Here is a 17,601-nt window from a genome sequence, read left to right as displayed (position 1 = left end):
GGGAGCGGTCTTCCCAGCACTCGCAAAGCAGCAACATAAATGTGTGCATTTATGAATAAAGGTAAAAGGGACCCCTGACCATTAGGTCCAGTCGTGATCGACTCTGGGGTTGCGGCGCTCATCTCGCTTTATTGGCCGAGGGAGCCGGCATACAGCTTCTGGGTCATGTGGCTAGGATGACTAAGTCGCTTCTGGCGAACCAGAGCAGAGCACGGAAACGCCGTTTATCTTCCCACCGGAGTGGTACCTACCGTATTTATGTACTTGCACTTTGACGTGCTTTCGAACTGCTAGGTTGGCAGGAGAAGGGACCGAGCAATGGGAGCTCACCCCATCACGGGGATTCGAACCGCCGACCTTCTGATCGGCATGTCCTAGGCTCTGCGGTTTAACCCACAGCGCCACCCGCGTCCCTCATTTATGCATATTTACCCTATATTTGAGACCTTAAAATTCTTAAAACAATCCTAAACACATCACAGCTTCCACTGACCTTCGTTCCAAGGAAACCAAATCCTGGATAGACACAGGAACCCTTTTCACCATTTGAAGATTGGGATGAGCGCAACATTATATTCTCTCTAGGCATTTGTGGGGCTGCACAAAACACACAGCCCTCCTGGAACAAGAGTTCAACGCACTCGTACAATGCAGCTAAATCTTCCTTTGCCAAGAAGACAGAGGAATAAATAAGGAAGGCTGATCGCCAAAGAAGGAAGCAGAACCGGCAACATCCCAAAAAGATCCCCATCTGGGAGAAAAAAATACAGTGAGCTGAGTCACTGTCGTAAGGCACAGAGCGAAGAACAAAGGATCCTGTCCCAGCTCTTTTGAAACTCCCTGATGTCTGGAGTTTGTCGCCAAGACCACCCTCCTCTCCCAGCGTGGTCCCTGGTTCTCCAAGGTCCTGAAGGGTCTTGAGGAGGGTTCTTTCATCTTTGATTTATTCCTTATCACAGCAAAATGACAATAAAATAATATTTTTAAAAAAACAGAAGGAAAAATGTAAAGGTCATGTTTTGCAGGACCTGCCGATTTCATCCCCGGGGGGTTGGGGCTAAATGAACCAGCTGCAGCTGGGCCTCATCCAGCCTGAGTAAATATTGAATCTGGCTGGCGAAAAGAGAGATTTCTAAGGTGTAGGTTGTTTAGCTGGCTAAATTGGGATGTGCCCTCATGCCCTCCGCTTTCTTGGTTTTTTAAAAAAGGAAGAAGTCTTTTTTCAGCCCTGGGATATTAAAGGCCCTTATTTGTCCGTATCATGGAACCAAAGAGATTCGGAAGATATGTGAGAGATATGAGAGCCAGTGTGGTGTAGTGGTTAAGAGCGGTAGACTCGTAATCTGGTGAACCGGGTTCGATTCCCTGCTCCTCCACATGCAGCTGCTGGGTGACACTAGCTGCTGGGTGACACTAGCTGCTGGGCTAGTCACACTTCTCTGAAGTCTCTCAGTCCCACTCACCTCACAGAGTGTTTGTTGTGGGGGAGGAAGGGAAAGGAGAATGCTAGCCGCTTTGAGACTCTTTTGGGTAGTGATAAAGTGGGATATCAAATCCAAACGCTTCTTCTGTTCTGTCCTAGTTGAATTACGTTTTAACTCTTATATTTTATGTGTTTTAGCTTTCTGTATTTTATCCATATGGTTTTTACTTTTTCCTGGTCTGTGAAGAAGAAGAAGATACTCCTTCGGGTAGTGATAAAGTGGGATATCAAATCCAAACTCTTCTTCTTCTCCTGCCGCTCCCTTCCCATCCTAATCCTTGGGAGACTTGCTTATTGGCCACACATTAGCCAATCACATCGGAAAACTGCAGTGTGGTCATCAATAAGATCTATACCACCATATGGAATCTGCAAAGAATCTGCCCAAAGGATTATTGGTCATCCTCTCCCATCTTTGGAAGAACTGTACGGTTCCCGTTGTCTTAGGAAAGCAAATAACATCCTGCAGGATTCATCTCACCCGGGACACTGTCTGTTTGCACTACTGCCTTCTGGCAGAAGATATAGAAACATCAAGTCAAAGACAAATAGACTGAAAAACAGTTTCTATCCAAGAGCTGTGGCCCTTTTGAATGCTGTAACTCGTTAGTGTGACCTGGAAGTTTGATGGGTGTGGTGTGGGTGTGGCTGGAATGTGGTTTGTTTGGTTGTTGTTGTTGTCTTGCTTTTGTTGTTTTAAGGGATGGCATCCAATTTCGTTGCACTTTGTGCAATGTTGCACTTGTGTAATGACAATAAAGAATCTATCTATCTATCAAAGGCTGGTCCATTAGGGTGAAGGGAGCACTATCTCATCAACCCGTCTCTGACTCCACTACCACAGTCCCTTGTTGAAATTAATGGACCCAAGGTAGTTATATCCATAATATCCACTGGGTCTGCTCTGTTACAGCCATAAAAGGATTTCAGTGGATTTTGACACTTACAGTCTACAGCTATTCTTATAGTTTTTAATTTATACATGACTCAAAAGGACTTGCAAACACAAGAGAAACACTAAAACCAATTACAATAAAGACAAGCAATTAAAAAAAAACCCAGGGGGAAACCAACAGCTATACAAATAGGCTTAGCATATCCTTCCAGGCAAATGAGTCCACAAAGCCACTTCCGCACTAAGGAGGAGGTGGGGTTGCAGGCTTCACGGGGCCCCCATGCGTGTAGCGGCCCCACATGATTGGGGGGATTCCTGGCCGCGTCACCCCCTGGCCGGCCAATCGGCTGGCTCGGGGGCGGGGCCTGCCCTATAAAGGCAGGACGCGGCCGGGGATTTCCCTCTTTGCCGCCTGCCAGCTGTTCCTGTTTATTTAAATACCCTTCAAACGAAGAGCCAAAAGCCCAGGTAGAAAGGAAAGTTTTCAGCTGGCGCCTAAAACTGGACAAAGAGAGTGGTAGGCAAACCTCCCTGGGGAGAGCATCCCATAAGTTGGGAGCCGGCCCTGAAAAGGCCATCTCTTGTGTTGCCATGGAGGAGGCGCATGGAGAATAGCTTTAGGTGATGATCCCGGGGTCTTGGTGGGTTCATATGGGGAGAGGCAGTCCTTTATAGGTCATAAGGCTTTATAGGTCAAAAGGAGCACTTTGAACTGGGCCCAGAAACTAACTGGTAAACAGTCAGGCCAGGATTGGTGTTAGGAGCTAAGACTGTCTTGCCAGGTGAGAAACCCGGCTGCTGAATTCTGCATCAGCTGCATTTTCTGTACAACCTTCAAAGGCAGCCCCATGTATAATGCACTGCAGTAATCTAACCTGGAGGTTACCAGAGCATAGCCTACCCCTGCCCAGACTGGGGAGTAGCTGAGCCGCTTTTCTAAACCGATGGAAGGGACTTGTGTCACCAAGGCAACTTGAGCTCCAAGTGATAGAAGCACCCCCGCAAACTTTGTACCTGATCCTTTGGAGGGAATGTAACCACATCAAGACCTAAGCCAAGCCCAAAGCCTACAATGAATGAGACCAGTCTGAAAACCCAAAGAGCTCGTGGCAGCCAGCACAGCCTGCAATGTGGTACCCCTCCAGATGTTGTTGGGCCATTGGCCATTCTGGCTGGGAATGATGGGAACTGGAGTCAACAACATCGGGAGGGCACCCTGGTGGACAATTCTGTCCTAGATGGTCCAATGGTCAAGAAGTTTCATTTAAAATAACTTGAAATAATGGATGAGAAGAAGATATACCAGTAGTTATGAATCTGATCATGGTTCCTAATTTGGGAGAATTACATAAGGAGAGAGAGAAAATCCTTTTGGGCCCATCTATGTTGGTGGTCTGTTCACCAACTCTTCTGGGAGCAAATCCCATCCTTTCCAGAAAAGGACAGGCAGCCGCCTATGACTCCATCTTTTCCCTTCTCTCCTCTTTTATCCCAAGTTGGCCAGTGTGGTGTAGTGGTTAAGAGCGGTAGTCACGTAATCTGGGAAACCGGGTTCGTGTCTCCGCTCCTCCACATGCAGCTGCTGGGTGACCTTGGGCCAGTCACACTTCTGTGAAGTCTCTCAGCCCCACTCACCTCACAGAGTGTTTGTTGTGGGGGAGGAAGGGAAAGGATGTTAGCTGCTTTGAGACTCCTTAAAAAAAAGGGAGTGAAAGGCGGGATATCAAATCCAAACTCTTCTTCTTCTTCTTCATTGTCACCGCTTTACCCTTGTACACAATGCAGTGTTTGTCACAGGAAGCCTCTGTCACCAGCTTCCTCATATTTGAGGGCTGCCGGAGCACACCCAAAGGAGTAAACATCACACAGTCATCCCTCGATTTGTGCCACGTTTCCCGACATGGCCGGGTCATTTGTTGCCGTAACATCCGAGAAGGAGAACAATACCCCAGCATTAAAATCTGCCCTCCAGGTGACCTGCAGAGGCCGGGTGTGCTGGTATCCTGATTCTATATCTGTACACAGAACACTGGAGGCTCAGGAGGTCTTCCAGGGTCTTCTAACGGTGGAGTCAGAAGATGGCACATCCTTAGGCACTGGCCCTTCCAGCTTCGTCTGGTAGCAGGGCCTCTGAGGAATAGGGATGGGAGGTCCTCACCCTCAGGTTTGGAGCCGTCACAGGACAAGGAATCTGACCCCTGACCCCTGATGCTCTCTTTGTGTCATCATGATCATTAATTTATATCCTGCCTTTCCCCCCATAACTCAAGGCGGCTCACAAAGGCACTCTACTTGCCATTGCTGCTGCCACCAGGGCCACACAGCGGCAGGAAATGAGATATCAGCTGGGGGCGGTGGTGGGGACACCTTCCTGTTTCACCTTCCTGTTTCACCTCAGGCGCTGGAACAGAACAGGACAGGTCATGTGATGGCCTGGGATTCGGACTCAGATGCTGAAACTGAGGGATCCCAGCCTGCACAGGATTCCCTGCCTCCAGAACCAGCTGAGCCGGGGCTGGGGCATGAGCCTGAAGAATCCTCACCTGTGCTGGATCCTCAGGTGCAGGCATCAGCCGAGTCTGCTCTGGCTCCTGAGGTGATGGAGGACCCATTGCCTGCAGGTGCTCCACTCTCAGCCCTGTCAGGGGAAGGTGAGGTTGCCTCTGGGTCCGGTAACCCTCCAGCCTCTCCTGAGCTACAGAGGCTCAGGGCAGAGAGGCAGAGGGAACTAAGTTCCCGCAGGAGGAGTGCTCACTTCCAGGTCAGGAGAGGCGAGTCACCAGAGGATCGGGGCTGTCCTATGTCTTGGGGCAGATAAAAGCCAGCCAGCCCCAGTCCCAAGTTGCGGGAGCAACATTGTGGTTGCTAGTTCCTGCCTGAACCCTGTCCTGCTTTCCTGCCTGAGCTCCTGACCCGCCCTGGTTCCCTGCTTGCAAGCCTTTTCCTGACTTCACCTGGCTCCCTGCCCTGCACCCAGCTTCAGCTACTACAGACTGCCTCCAGGTTGCACCTTTGACCATGGACCGGACTTGGCCCTCGCCTCTCGGGTAACCCACGGGAACAGCACAGGCCACCCCTGAGGGGCCTCCTTAACAAATGACACTTCCCAAGATTCTTTGGCGGAGGCCATCACTCTTGAAAGTACAGGGCCAATGGGGCCTTGTTTTAACCTCAGCCAAATTCCCGTCTCATCTCCCGGCCCCTGGTTTTTTGTTCTGAAGAGTTTGGCTCTGTTTCGGGAGCCTTTCACTGCCTATTTTATAGCCTGTCGTCCTCTTCGACCGCAGGCATCTCAGTTATCGCCCGTGAAATATACCAAGATTTTTCTTATTCTTGTAAGTTGAAAGATTTGGACATGGATCCCATGGTTTGGGCTGCTGAAGAGGAAAGAGTCCCTGAGAGAAGCCAGTCTGCTGTGTGCTTATTTCAGAGTCTATCTCCCACGCCTCCAAGGATCCTGGAAACTGTAGTTTGTTAAGGGTGCTGGGAGTTGCTAGGAGAACCTTATGAAACTATAGTACCCAAGATTCTTGGTCTGGGGAGCCATGATTGTTAAGTGGAATAAGAGTGATTTAAATGTATGGTACAGGTATAAATTTGAGGACATAAGAACATGATAACTCAGTTGGCAGAGCATGAGAATCTTACACCAGTCTTGAAAGACCTTCATTGGCTCCCAGTATGTTTCTGAGCACAATTCAAAGTGTTAGTGCTGACCTTTAAAGTCCTAAACGGCCTCTGTCCAGTATATCTGAAGGAGCGTCTCCACCCTCATCCTGGACACTGAGGTCCAGATCCGAGGGCCTCCTGGCAGTTCCCTCACTGAGAGAAGCGAAGGTATCTGAAGAAGTGTGCATGCACACGAAAGCTCATACCAAGAACTAACTTAGTTGGTCTTTAAGGTGCTACTGGAAGGAATTTTTTTATTGAGAGAAGCGAAGTTAGAGCAAACCAGGCAGAGGGCCTTCTTGGTAGTGGCGCCCACCCTGTGGAACGCCCTCCCTTCAGATGTGAAGGAAATAAGCAGCTATCCTATCTTTAAAAGACACCTGAAGACAGCCCTGTTCAGGGAAGCTTTTAATGTTTGATGCATTACTGCATTTTAATATTTTGTTGGAAGCCGCCCAGAGTGGCTGGGGAAACCCAGCCAGATGGATGGGGTATAAATTTATTATTATTATTATTATTATTATTATTATTATTATTACAGTGGTACCTCAGGTTAAGTACTTAATTCGTTCCGGAGGTCCGTTCTTAACCTGAAACTGTTCTTAACCTGAAGCACCACTTTAGCTAATGGGGCTTCCCGCTGTTGCTGTGCCGCCAGATCACGATTTCTGCTCTCATCTTGAAGCAAAGTTCTTAACCCGAGGTACTATTTCTGGGTTAGCAGAGTCTGTAACCTGAAGCGTATGTAACCTGAAGTGTATGTAACCTGAGGTACCACATTATTATTATTATTATTATTATTATTAATCTCCTTCCAACTCTATGATTCTGTGAGAAGAGCCCTGCTGGATCAGGCCAATGGCCTATCTAGTCCAGCATCCTTTTCTCACAATGGCCAACCCATTATGGGAAGCCCACAAGCAGGACCCAAATGCCTAACTCCCCACTTGCAATTCCAATCAACTGTTATTCAAAAGGCACAAGGTCTCCAACTATGGAGGCAGGGCAGAGCCATCAGGACTGGTAGCCATGGATAGCCGCCTCCTCCAGGAATTTGTCCAACAATCTTTTAAAGCCATCCGAGTTGGTGGCCATCACTGCCTCCTGTTTGACTATGCACTGTGTTCTGTTATCTGTCCTAAATCTTCCAACATTCCTTTGGATGTCCCCGAGTTCTAATGTTATGAGAGAGGGAGGGAAACTTTTCTCTATCCCCGTTCTCCATGCCATGCATAATTTTATAAATTTCTAGTAGCAGCTGCTGGGCTGAAGGAGGGAGAGGGCATGCCCCCCCCCCATTTGGGACTCCAAATCTAACTTTGTTATTTTGGATGTCAGTGTGTGTTGTGGTTGCTACATTCCAATGTATCTGGGGTTGCAGCCCAACTCAGAGCAGGCCCACTGAAATTAATAGGCGTAACCCGTTGATTTCAGTGACCCTACTCTGAGTAGAAATTCGCCGGCAACAATCCTTGGAATCCGTTTTTGACAACTGCGGGGGAAGTTTTAAGGACGATAAATCCATTCTGATTTGTACCTCTTCTCGTTGTTTTGCTTCCATGTGTAATTTTGAGTTCCATCAGAAACAAAATACAACATTTTTTTGTTTGTTTCTGGAATACTTTTATGCTTCGTTTAGATGTATGTTATTTTGATATGCCCTAAGGGCTAATTCAATAAGATTCTATTCTATCCAATGCTATTAATAGAAGGCTGTTATGTTAATTTTGCAGAAGCAAATTAGAATGTTCAGAGATAGATGCTGGAAAATAGCCAAGAAAAGGAAATGGTCCGCGCTGTTGGTTCAGAGCAGAAAGTTGGTAAGAAATTCAGTTCAGTTCACAATTTAATGCAAACTAATTCACATTTCTTGTTTTTTAAAAAAAGGCTGGGGGGAGGATATGCTCCTGAGAGAATTGTTTAGCTCAAATCCTGCTTGATGATGCCCTGTTCTTGCTGTAATGTTTACAGCTAACAATGCTTAATCTAACAATGTTTATTCTTAGGTTAACTATCCTTGACACTCTTTTAAACAATCAAGTATTCAAAATATCTTACATCCATTATGGTAATAATCCTTAAAACAACATTTTACGCTGAACTTGTAGTATCATTCACACACTGCAGACTAGAGGCTGTGCCTCTGCTCACATTGCTTGCCAACCTTGCCTACCCCCCCATGTCAACCCCCCCTTACATCTCACCAAACCCCATACCCCTCCCCTTACAGATCACCCAAACTGTGCTCCCTTCCCTTACAGATTACCTAAACCCCCATCCCATCCCTTCACAGATCACTCAAACCTTCACCTATTGGTGGCTATGCGAAATGCAGCGTGACAACAGCCTTACAGTTTTATTATTAAGTAAGATAGGGGGACTGAGAAAATACCATCTTCATAGAATCACAGAATTTGGAAGGAGACCTTGAAGGCCATCTAGCCTAGTGAGGGAGAGCCAGTCTATTCCTCTAGGGTGTATATGGGTAACCTGTAGCTCTTGACATGTTATTGAACTCCCATCAGCCCCAGCCAGCACGTCCAATAGTCAGGATGGGAACTATGGTCCAGCAACATCCAGAGGACCACAGGCTCCCCATAACTGCTCTAGGGAATTGGTTCCATAGTCCAACTGTTCTTACTGTCAAGAAACATATCCTAATGTTCAGTTGACACCTGCCCTCCTGCAGATGAAGCCCATTATTAGATCTAGACCTGACCCCTGAGGCAAGTAGCAAACAAGTCACAAGAACATCATAAGAACCTGCAGGAGCATGCCTGTGCTGGTCCCAAGGGTTAACCGTGAGGCGAGGTCCGAGTCCAGTCCAAGGTCGAGGGTGCGGTATGGAGGCTGTCCGTCAAAGCTGAAGCTGGGTCCAAGGCAGGGAGTCGAGTGAGGTCAGGAGCTCCAGCAGAACAGCAGGACAGGAGAGGCTGGAGGGTTACCGGACCCAGAGGCAACCTCAGCTTTCCCTGACGGGGCTGAGAGTGGAGCACCTGCAGACAATGGGTCCTCCATGACCTCAGGAGCCAGAGCAGACTCAGCTGGTGCCTGCACCTGAGGATCCAGCACAGGTGAGGACCCTTCAGGCTCAGGCCCCAGCCCTGGCTCAGCTGGTTCTGGAGGCGGGGACTCCTGTGCAGGCTGGGATTCCTCAGGTTCAGCCTCCGAGTCCGAATCCCAGGCCATCACAATGCCAATGGCCCCCCTAGCCCAGCAATCTGCTCTCACAGTGGCCAACCAGATGCCTGTGGGAAACGCTCAAGCAGGATTTGAGTGCAAGAACCTTCTCCCATCCTCAGTTTTCCAGCAACTGGTATTCAGAAGCATTACTGCCTCCAGTCATGGAGGCAAAGCCAAGCTATCGTGTTTAGTAGCCATTGGTAGCCCTCCATGATTCTGTCCAACCCTCTTTTAAAGCCATTCAAGTTGGTGGCTGATCGCTTACCCCTGCGCGAGCAAGTTCCATAGTTTAACTATGTGCTGTGTGGAGAAGTAATAGTAACAGTAATTTATTATCTGTACCCCACCCATCTGGCTGGGTTTCCCCAGCTGCTCTGGGTGGCTTCCAACAAAATATTAAAATACAGTAATGCATCAAACATTAAAAGCTTCCTGAAACAGGGCTGCCTTCAGATGTCTTCTTAAAGTTTGGTAGTTGTTCTTCTCTTTGACATCTGGTGGGAGGGTGTTCCACAGGGCGGGTGCCTCTACTGAGAAGGCCCTCTGCCTGGTTCCCTGTAACTTGGCTTCTCGCAGTGAGGGAACCGCCAGAAGGCCCTCGGCGCTGGACCTCAGTGTCTGGGTAGAACGATGGGGGGTGGAGACGCTCCTTCAGATATACTGGACCGAGGCCATTTAGGGCTTTAAAGGTCAGCACCAACACTATGAATTGTACTCAGAAACGTACTGGGAGCCAATGTAGGTCTTTCAGGACCGGGGTTATATGGTCTTGGCGGCTGCCCCCAGTCACCAGTTTAGCTGCCATATTAGTTGTAGTTTCCGGGTCACCTTCAAAGGTAGCTCCACATAGAGCGCATTGCAGTAGTCCAAGAAGTGCTTTCTTTTGTTTGTCTTCAACTGCCCAACATGTCCAACTGTCCAACATCCAACCATTGGATATCCGCAAGACTTTTAGGTTCCCCATCGCTTCTCTAGCCTTTTTCAGCAGGGTTCCCAAGCATCCACTTTGCTCTTTCTCGGTATACTTTCCTTCTAGAAGCCGAGGTAGGAAAACACAGCCTTGCCAGGCACTCGCTTGGCTGCCTGCACCTTCTTGGGAGTCAGCCTAATCTATTCAGACAACAACTTGCATCTGCGGTGAAGAAGAGGAGGACATGGATCTGTTCTGACAGCAGGGCCCTTTACAAGTTCTACCCACTCAACAGGGCTAAAAAAAATAAAAAATCACATAGATGGGAGGAGGTGAGAGCTTCAGCGAAGCAATTCTCTGGCTGACCTGGAGAACAGAGAACCTTTCAACTGCATGACTTGAGTTCTTTTTGCTTTACGGCTCTTGCTCATTGTTTATTTCTCTGGATTTTCCTTAGTTTTGCAATAGCCCTGCAAGCATCACAGAGCTGGACCCCTGCTCCCCTGACGATGTAGCCGCCTTCGTTTTTGGCAAACCATTGGTCCATCTGGTTCAGTATTTGGGGGACCATTTTCTAGCCCAAGGGCCAAATTCTCTTCTGGGCAACCTTCTGAGGGCCACATGTCAGGGGTGGGTGGAGCCAGAGGCAAAACATATTGGGCATAATATAAAATTTTCATCTTGTGAAAGGTTACGGAGGGAAGATTTAAAATCTACAGCTGTACGTTGAAAGAAAACTACGGTGCTACCTCGGGTTACATACGCTTCAGGTTACATACGCTTCAGGTTACATACTCTGCTAACCTAAAATAGTGCTTCAGGTTAAGAACTTTGCTTCAGGATGAGAACAGAAATCGTGCTCCGGCGGCGCGGCGGCAGCAGGAGGCCCCATTAGCTAAAGTGGTGCTTCAGGTTAAGAACAGTTTCAGGTTAAGTACAGACCTCCAGAACGAATTAAGTACTTAACCTGAGGTACCACTGTATATGAAAATGATGTACCGTTGGTATCTAACACCTACTAAATAAGCAAAAATGCATAGAACTGCTTCAAATATTTGTTGGAAATATAAAGAGAAAGAGGGCACATTCTTCCATATGTGGTGGATGTACAAATTAACAAAAGCATTCTGGGGAATGATACTGTCAGGGAACTGACATCGGAGGAAAGGGAAGTGGCAGGGCTCCCAGAGACTGGGAGAGAGTCAACAGCTAAAGCAGGGACCAGTAGGGGGAGCGCGGGGTCTCTGGAGGAGGATCTCAGTAATGCTGAGAGTGACGCAGCAGCCCAGGCAGGAAGCAGAAGGGGAGAGAAAGGGGTGAGAGACACTTCGAGCGAAAATAGCGGGGAGGTGTCAGAAGCAACTGCAGGGAGACCTATGCTTCGCCGGAAGCTGTCACGTCGTGAGTCTAGGAGACGCGTTTCCGTTAAGGAACTTCTTTGCTGGAAGCGCTTCCGCAGACAGCCACTGTCGGACACTACAAGTGACTAGAGCAGACATGTCTGAGGAGCTCTGTCACACACAGAGGTTTGTGGGGTCGCACAAACTCTGAAGGGGCACTATTTTAAGCACAAGCAGCTAATCATCCCTTGATAGCAGTCCGACAGTCTCTGTACGCTGCCTGTGCAGGAGAAGGCATCATGAGCGACCCAGCAGGAGCCGGAACCGCAGGGGTTGGAGCTGGTCCAAGCTTGGAAGACAGATACCGAGCATTGGAGGTCCAACTTGCGCTGCAGACGGCGAGGCTCGAGGAGAGGAGGGCTCAAGATGCAGACAAGAAGGGGAGAACCACTCAGTTCCCCAGAAAGGTACCAGGATTAGTGCAGAAGTTTGGGGGGGACCCCAAGGATTACCATGCCTTTAGGACTGAAATGCAATATGCCCTGAATGTGCAGTTTGATGAGTTCCCTGATGAGGAATCCCGAGTTGCTTTCGTAATTGGGCATCTTGAGAAGGGGGCGCGGGACTGGGTTCGACCCCTGATGGCAACGCACAACGATATCCTGAAGGACGCTATGAAATTCTTTCGGGCAATGGATATCATGTTCTCCAGCGATATTGAGGAGGGGGGAGTGCGCAGACAGCTAATGGCTTGCAAGCAGGGAAGCAGATCTGTCCGTGAGTACTGGACTGAATTTACCATGCTGATTCACAGATTGGGGTGGGATTTATCGGCAGCACCCATTCAGATGCTATTTGAAGAAGGTCTTTCTTCAGCTGTGAAAGACGAGCTGGCCAGGAGCCCCAGGGCGGTGTCTATGGATCAGCTGACCAAATCTGCGCTGACCATTGGAGCGCGCCAGGAGGCAAGAGCCTTGGAGAGGCGGGAAGGGAGAGGGGAACGTTGGAAGGAGTTACGCATTCCAGACATTCCTGAGCCAGCTTTCCCGCCGGCAGAGCCGATGGAAATCGGAACAGCCCGCGCGCGCGCAGTTTCAAAGCCCAGTGAGGGGGCGAAGAAGGAGGGAAAGGGACCCCGGAAATGCTATCTCTGCCAACAGCCAGGCCACTTTGCCAGAGTCTGCCCCCAGAGGAAGGAATGGCAAGGGATGGTGGGAACTGTTGAGGGGGAAGAGCAGGGAGAAACGGAGCAGGTAAAAGCCAACGCCTGGTTGCCAGCAGGGCACTGCAGCCAGGCCAAAGAGCAGTGAAAGTGCCCCTTTCCCAAGTGCCAGTGCCAGAAGCTCCTCGACCTGCTCTAGTGATTGAAGTGTCGCTAGAGTTGCAAAATGGACACCCCCTAAAAATAAAGGCGCTGTTGGACTCAGGCAGCTCCTGCAATTTCATGAGCAAGGAGTTTGCGGCTGAACACCAGATACAGACTATCCCCTTAAGCAACCCCCTGCAGGTGACCACGATCGATGGCAGAGAACTGTTGGGAGGAGGTGTCAGCTTGCAGACCATCCCAATGATAATGAGGGTGGCAAGGCACACAGAACTGATAGCGTTTAATGTGGCCACCTTGGGAGGCGCTCCCATTATTTTGGGAATGAGCTGGCTAGCCCTACATGATCCGCTGGTGGGCTGGCATCAAAGAGTGGTTTCCTTCGGTTCCGCACATTGCTTAGAACACTGCAGGGGGGAAAAGGGGTCAGCAGGGGCCCAAGCCACCCTAGCAGGGACGGAAGTGATGGAGAAGGGGAAGGTGCCATCACAGTATGCTGATCTCAGCGACGTGTTCAGCGAGAAGGAAGCTGACCAACTACCCCCGCATAGGCCCTTTGATTGCCAGATCAATTTACTCCCTGGAGCACAGCTTCCTGTAGGCAGGTTGTATGCCATGTCAGACAGGGAGATGCAGGAGTTGCGAGCGTTCATTGACAAGAACCTGAAGAGAGGCTTCATCAGAGAGTCCAAGGCAGCGGGGGGTAGCCCAGTGTTTTTTGTGGATAAAAAGAACACGGACAAGCCGAGACTGGTATGTGACTTTCGGGCCCTAAATGCAGTGACAGAGCCGGTGGCTTTTCCTATGCCCAGGATTGATGATATTTTGACCAGGGTGCGAAAAGGAAAGATTTTTACAAAGCTGGACCTAAGGGGGGCGTACAACCTGATACGTATAAGGAAAGGGGATGAATGGAAGACCACCATGTTCACCCCTTTGGGGGCATTTGAATATCTCGTTATGCCTTTTGGATTACAAGCAGGCTCCGCGTGTTTTCAAGCCTATATGAACCATGTACTGGGGCCTTTGCTCTACAAGAATTGCGTGGCCTTCTTAGATGACGTGTTGGTGTATTCGGAGAATGAGGAGCAACATGTGAGAGACGTCAGAGAAGTGTTGAGCAGGCTGCATGCCAACAGACTGTGGGTGAAACTGGAGAAGTGTCAGTTTCATACCAAGGAGGTGGAATTCCTGGGGTACCGCTTGTCAGACAAGGGGTTGGCCATGGACCCCGGCAAGGTTCAGGCGGTGCTGGAATGGAAAACCCCCAAGACTAAGAAGGATGTGCAGAGGTTCCTAGGGTTTGGAAACTTTTATCGTAAGTTCATCCGAAACTTCGCTCACCTGACGGCGCCCATCACGGACTGTCTCAGCAGCAAAAAGAAGTTTGTTTGGACGGGGGAGGCGGAGCGAGCGTTTGAGGAACTGAAAAAGGCCTTCGCCTCTGACGAACAACTTCTACATGTGGATTTACAAAAAAAGCTGAGGGTCGAAACAGACGCTTCTGACAGAGCCATAGGGGCGGTGCTTCTTCTGCAGCCAGGGAAGGAGGGGTCCGAGTGGCGACCGTGTGCCTTCTTTTCGCGAAAGCTGAACAAATCGGAGAGAAACTACACGGTGTATGACCGGGAACTTCTTGCGATTTATGAGGCCTTCCGGAGATGGAGGCACCTACTAATTGGTGCACAACAGAAGGTGCAAGTACGCACGGACCATAAGAATCTAGAGTATTGGAGAACTGCGCGAGTGCTCAACCAACGGCAGTTGAGATGGGCCCAGGAGTTCTCCAAATTTAACTTTGAGATTTGTTACGTACCAGGCCAGGAGAACGTTAGGGCGGACGCTCTATCACGCAAACCTGAATATTTGGAGGGAGGGGGTGCACCCGAAGAGACCCATGTCATTCCCGAGGATCGCTGGGTGTGTGGGGCGGCACTGGTGGGGCTAAGGGAACTGATAGAGGGAACGGTGCAGGATGAATATGCCCAGGACAAACTCAGGGGTCTCAGGAGGGAGGGAGACAAACCCGGGGGTTTTGAGGAGAGAAACGGGGCGTTGTACTACAAGGGAGCGTTATACGTACCTGAAGGAGAATTGAGGGAAAAGGTACTCAAGCAACTGCACGATAGCCCCACAGCAGGGCATTTTGGGCAACACAAAACCATGTGGCTGGTTACCAGGGAATTCTGGTGGCCCAAGGTCAGGGAAGATGTGCGGGAGTATGTGAGAGGGTGTGACCGATGTCAACGAGCCAAGGGGGAGAGGCGGGCACCGGCAGGTTTATTAGAACCACTACCCACGCCGGAAAGACCATGGGAGGCAGTGGCAATAGATTTTATGACTGATCTGCCCAGGTCCAAAGGGAAGACAGCCATCATGGTTGTGGTAGACCTGTTAACCAAGATGGCCCACTTTATAGCCTGCTCACATGCGGTCACAGCAGAAGAAACCGCTAAATTGTTTGTGGAAAATGTGTTTAGATTGCATGGTGCCCCCTTGAGGGTGGTTTCGGACCGAGGGAAACAATTTACTTCCAGGTTCTGGAGGAAGCTCATGAGCTTATTGCATGTAGAGGTGAATTTCTCAACTGCCCGTCATCCAGAAACCAACGGGCAGGCGGAAAGAGCTAATGGTGTCCTCCAGCAATATTTGAGGTGTTATGTGAATGACAGAGAGAATGATTGGGTGGAGAAGCTGGCGTTGGCAGAATTTGCCTATAACAATGCGGAGAACGTGTCCACGGGAATGAGCCCTTTTTTGGCCAATCACGGGTGTCATCCTCGAGCCTTCCCAGGGGGGGAGGGGGAGAACTGGAGCGTTCCAGCAGCAGAACAGTTCGTGGAAGAAATGGAAGCGATCCATCGCCAGCTCCAACTTAATTTAAACAGGGCGAAGGAGGAATATAAGAGGCAGGCAGACAAAACCAGAAGGGAAGGAGAAAGCATTAGGGTGGGGGATCAGGTGTGGTTGTCCACCCAAGGGTTACCATTTAAAGGAGGTTGTAAGAAGTTAAGACCCAAAAGACTGGGCCCATTTGAAGTCACGCAACAGGTCAACCCAGTGGCTTTCAGACTCCGGTTACCTAACCACATGAAGTTGCACCCAGTGTTCCACAGATCATTGCTGTCACCGTATATAGGGGACAGAGAGGGGAGGGTCAATAGGGGACCAGCTATGGAGGAAAAAGAACACAGCTACCATGTAGCGGAGATTCTCGATTCCAGGTGGAGGGGAGAGCAAGTAGAGTATTTGGTAATGTGGGAAGGGGAGCCGGAGTCGGAAAACACCTGGGTCAGGGCAGAGGATGTAGATGACGAGGTTTTGATTGAAACTTTTCATCAGAGATTCCCTCGGAAACCCCAGCCAGTGGCGAGGTTCCGGAGGGAATACTTCGCCACCACCGACGAAGAAGAAGAGTTGGAGGGGTTCGCTGATTCCGAGGTGGAGGAGGATTCAGCGAGTCGGAACGAAGACCGATGGAGGGAAATGTTCGAGACGTCGGAAGATGAGGAGGATTCTTTTAGGGGTTTCAGCTCCTCACCGCCCAGAGGAGAGAGTAGGGGCGGGGGAGAGGGGGGCCCTGGAGGGGAGGTGGATGTCAGGGAACTGACATCGGAGGAAAGGGAAGTGGCAGGGCTCCCAGAGACTGGGAGAGAGTCAACAGCTAAAGCAGGGACCAGTAGGGGGAGCGCGGGGTCTCTGGAGGAGGATCTCAGTAATGCTGAGAGTGACGCAGCAGCCCAGGCAGGAAGCAGAAGGGGAGAGAAAGGGGTGAGAGACACTTCGAGCGAAAATAGCGGGGAGGTGTCAGAAGCAACTGCAGGGAGACCTATGCTTCGCCGGAAGCTGTCACGTCGTGAGTCTAGGAGACGCGTTTCCGTTAAGGAACTTCTTTGCTGGAAGCGCTTCCGCAGACAGCCACTGTCGGACACTACAAGTGACTAGAGCAGACATGTCTGAGGAGCTCTGTCACACACAGAGGTTTGTGGGGTCGCACAAACTCTGAAGGGGCACTATTTTAAGCACAAGCAGCTAATCATCCCTTGATAGATACATACTGAGCTGAAAAAAATGTTTAAAATAACATTTTTGGGGGAAAACAGAAGCTTTTCTATTAGGAATTTTAGGTGCAGAGATTCCAAAGGAACAGAAAAGACTATTTATGTACGTGACAATGACAGCACAGATATTTTTGGCCCAAAGGTGGAAGGAAGATAAAGCCCCGACCAGAGAAGAATGGCTGATAAAGATGATGGACTACGCCGAAATGGCGAAATTTCCCCCCCATCTTCTGGGAAGATGAGAAATCAAGAAGATAGAAATTTTACTAAGGAATGGGGGAAATTTATAACTTAGCTCGGAGAACATTGTAAACAATTAAAAACTTTGGCAGGACTGTAACAACACTTGTAATGTAACAAGAACTATGAGAAGATAGGGAATTTTAAGAAAATGGAGAATACTATAAGATGCAGTGGGAAAAGGGAATGTAAATGGAACCCGTGGAGGGGCAGAGGAAAGTACAAGGATTCAGGGGACCCTTTATGTGTATGATTATTAATATTATTTGAATATAAATGTAAACTGCAAAAATCAATTAAAAATTGTAAATTAAAAAAAAGGCAGCAAGAGGCATGCTCAGAATTTAAGGGTGTGTTTCAACCAGGCAAAAAAATACTATCATGGTAGAAAGTACAGTGGTACCTTGGGTTAAGAACTTAATTCGTTCTGGAGGTCTGTTCTTAACATGAAACTGTTCTTAACCTGAAGCACCACTTTAGCTAATGGGGCCTCCCG

General features: G+C 49.2%; 1 protein-coding gene across 1 annotated transcript in view; it reads left to right on the top strand.

The window, feature by feature from the left end:
• TMEM278 (transmembrane protein 278) overlaps positions 1 to 17,601 on the top strand; it is a 109,371-nt gene that overhangs the window by 90,579 nt on the left and 1,191 nt on the right. The gene's annotated exons all lie outside the window — the stretch shown is intronic.

The sequence above is a fragment of the Podarcis vaucheri genome, assembly GCF_965113315.1.
Source record: "Podarcis vaucheri genome assembly, chromosome: 7".
In the NCBI taxonomy this organism is placed as follows: domain Eukaryota; kingdom Metazoa; phylum Chordata; class Lepidosauria; order Squamata; family Lacertidae; genus Podarcis; species Podarcis vaucheri.
The sequence above is the reverse complement of the archived record's forward strand: the minus strand, read 5'-3'. Positions and strand labels throughout refer to the sequence as shown.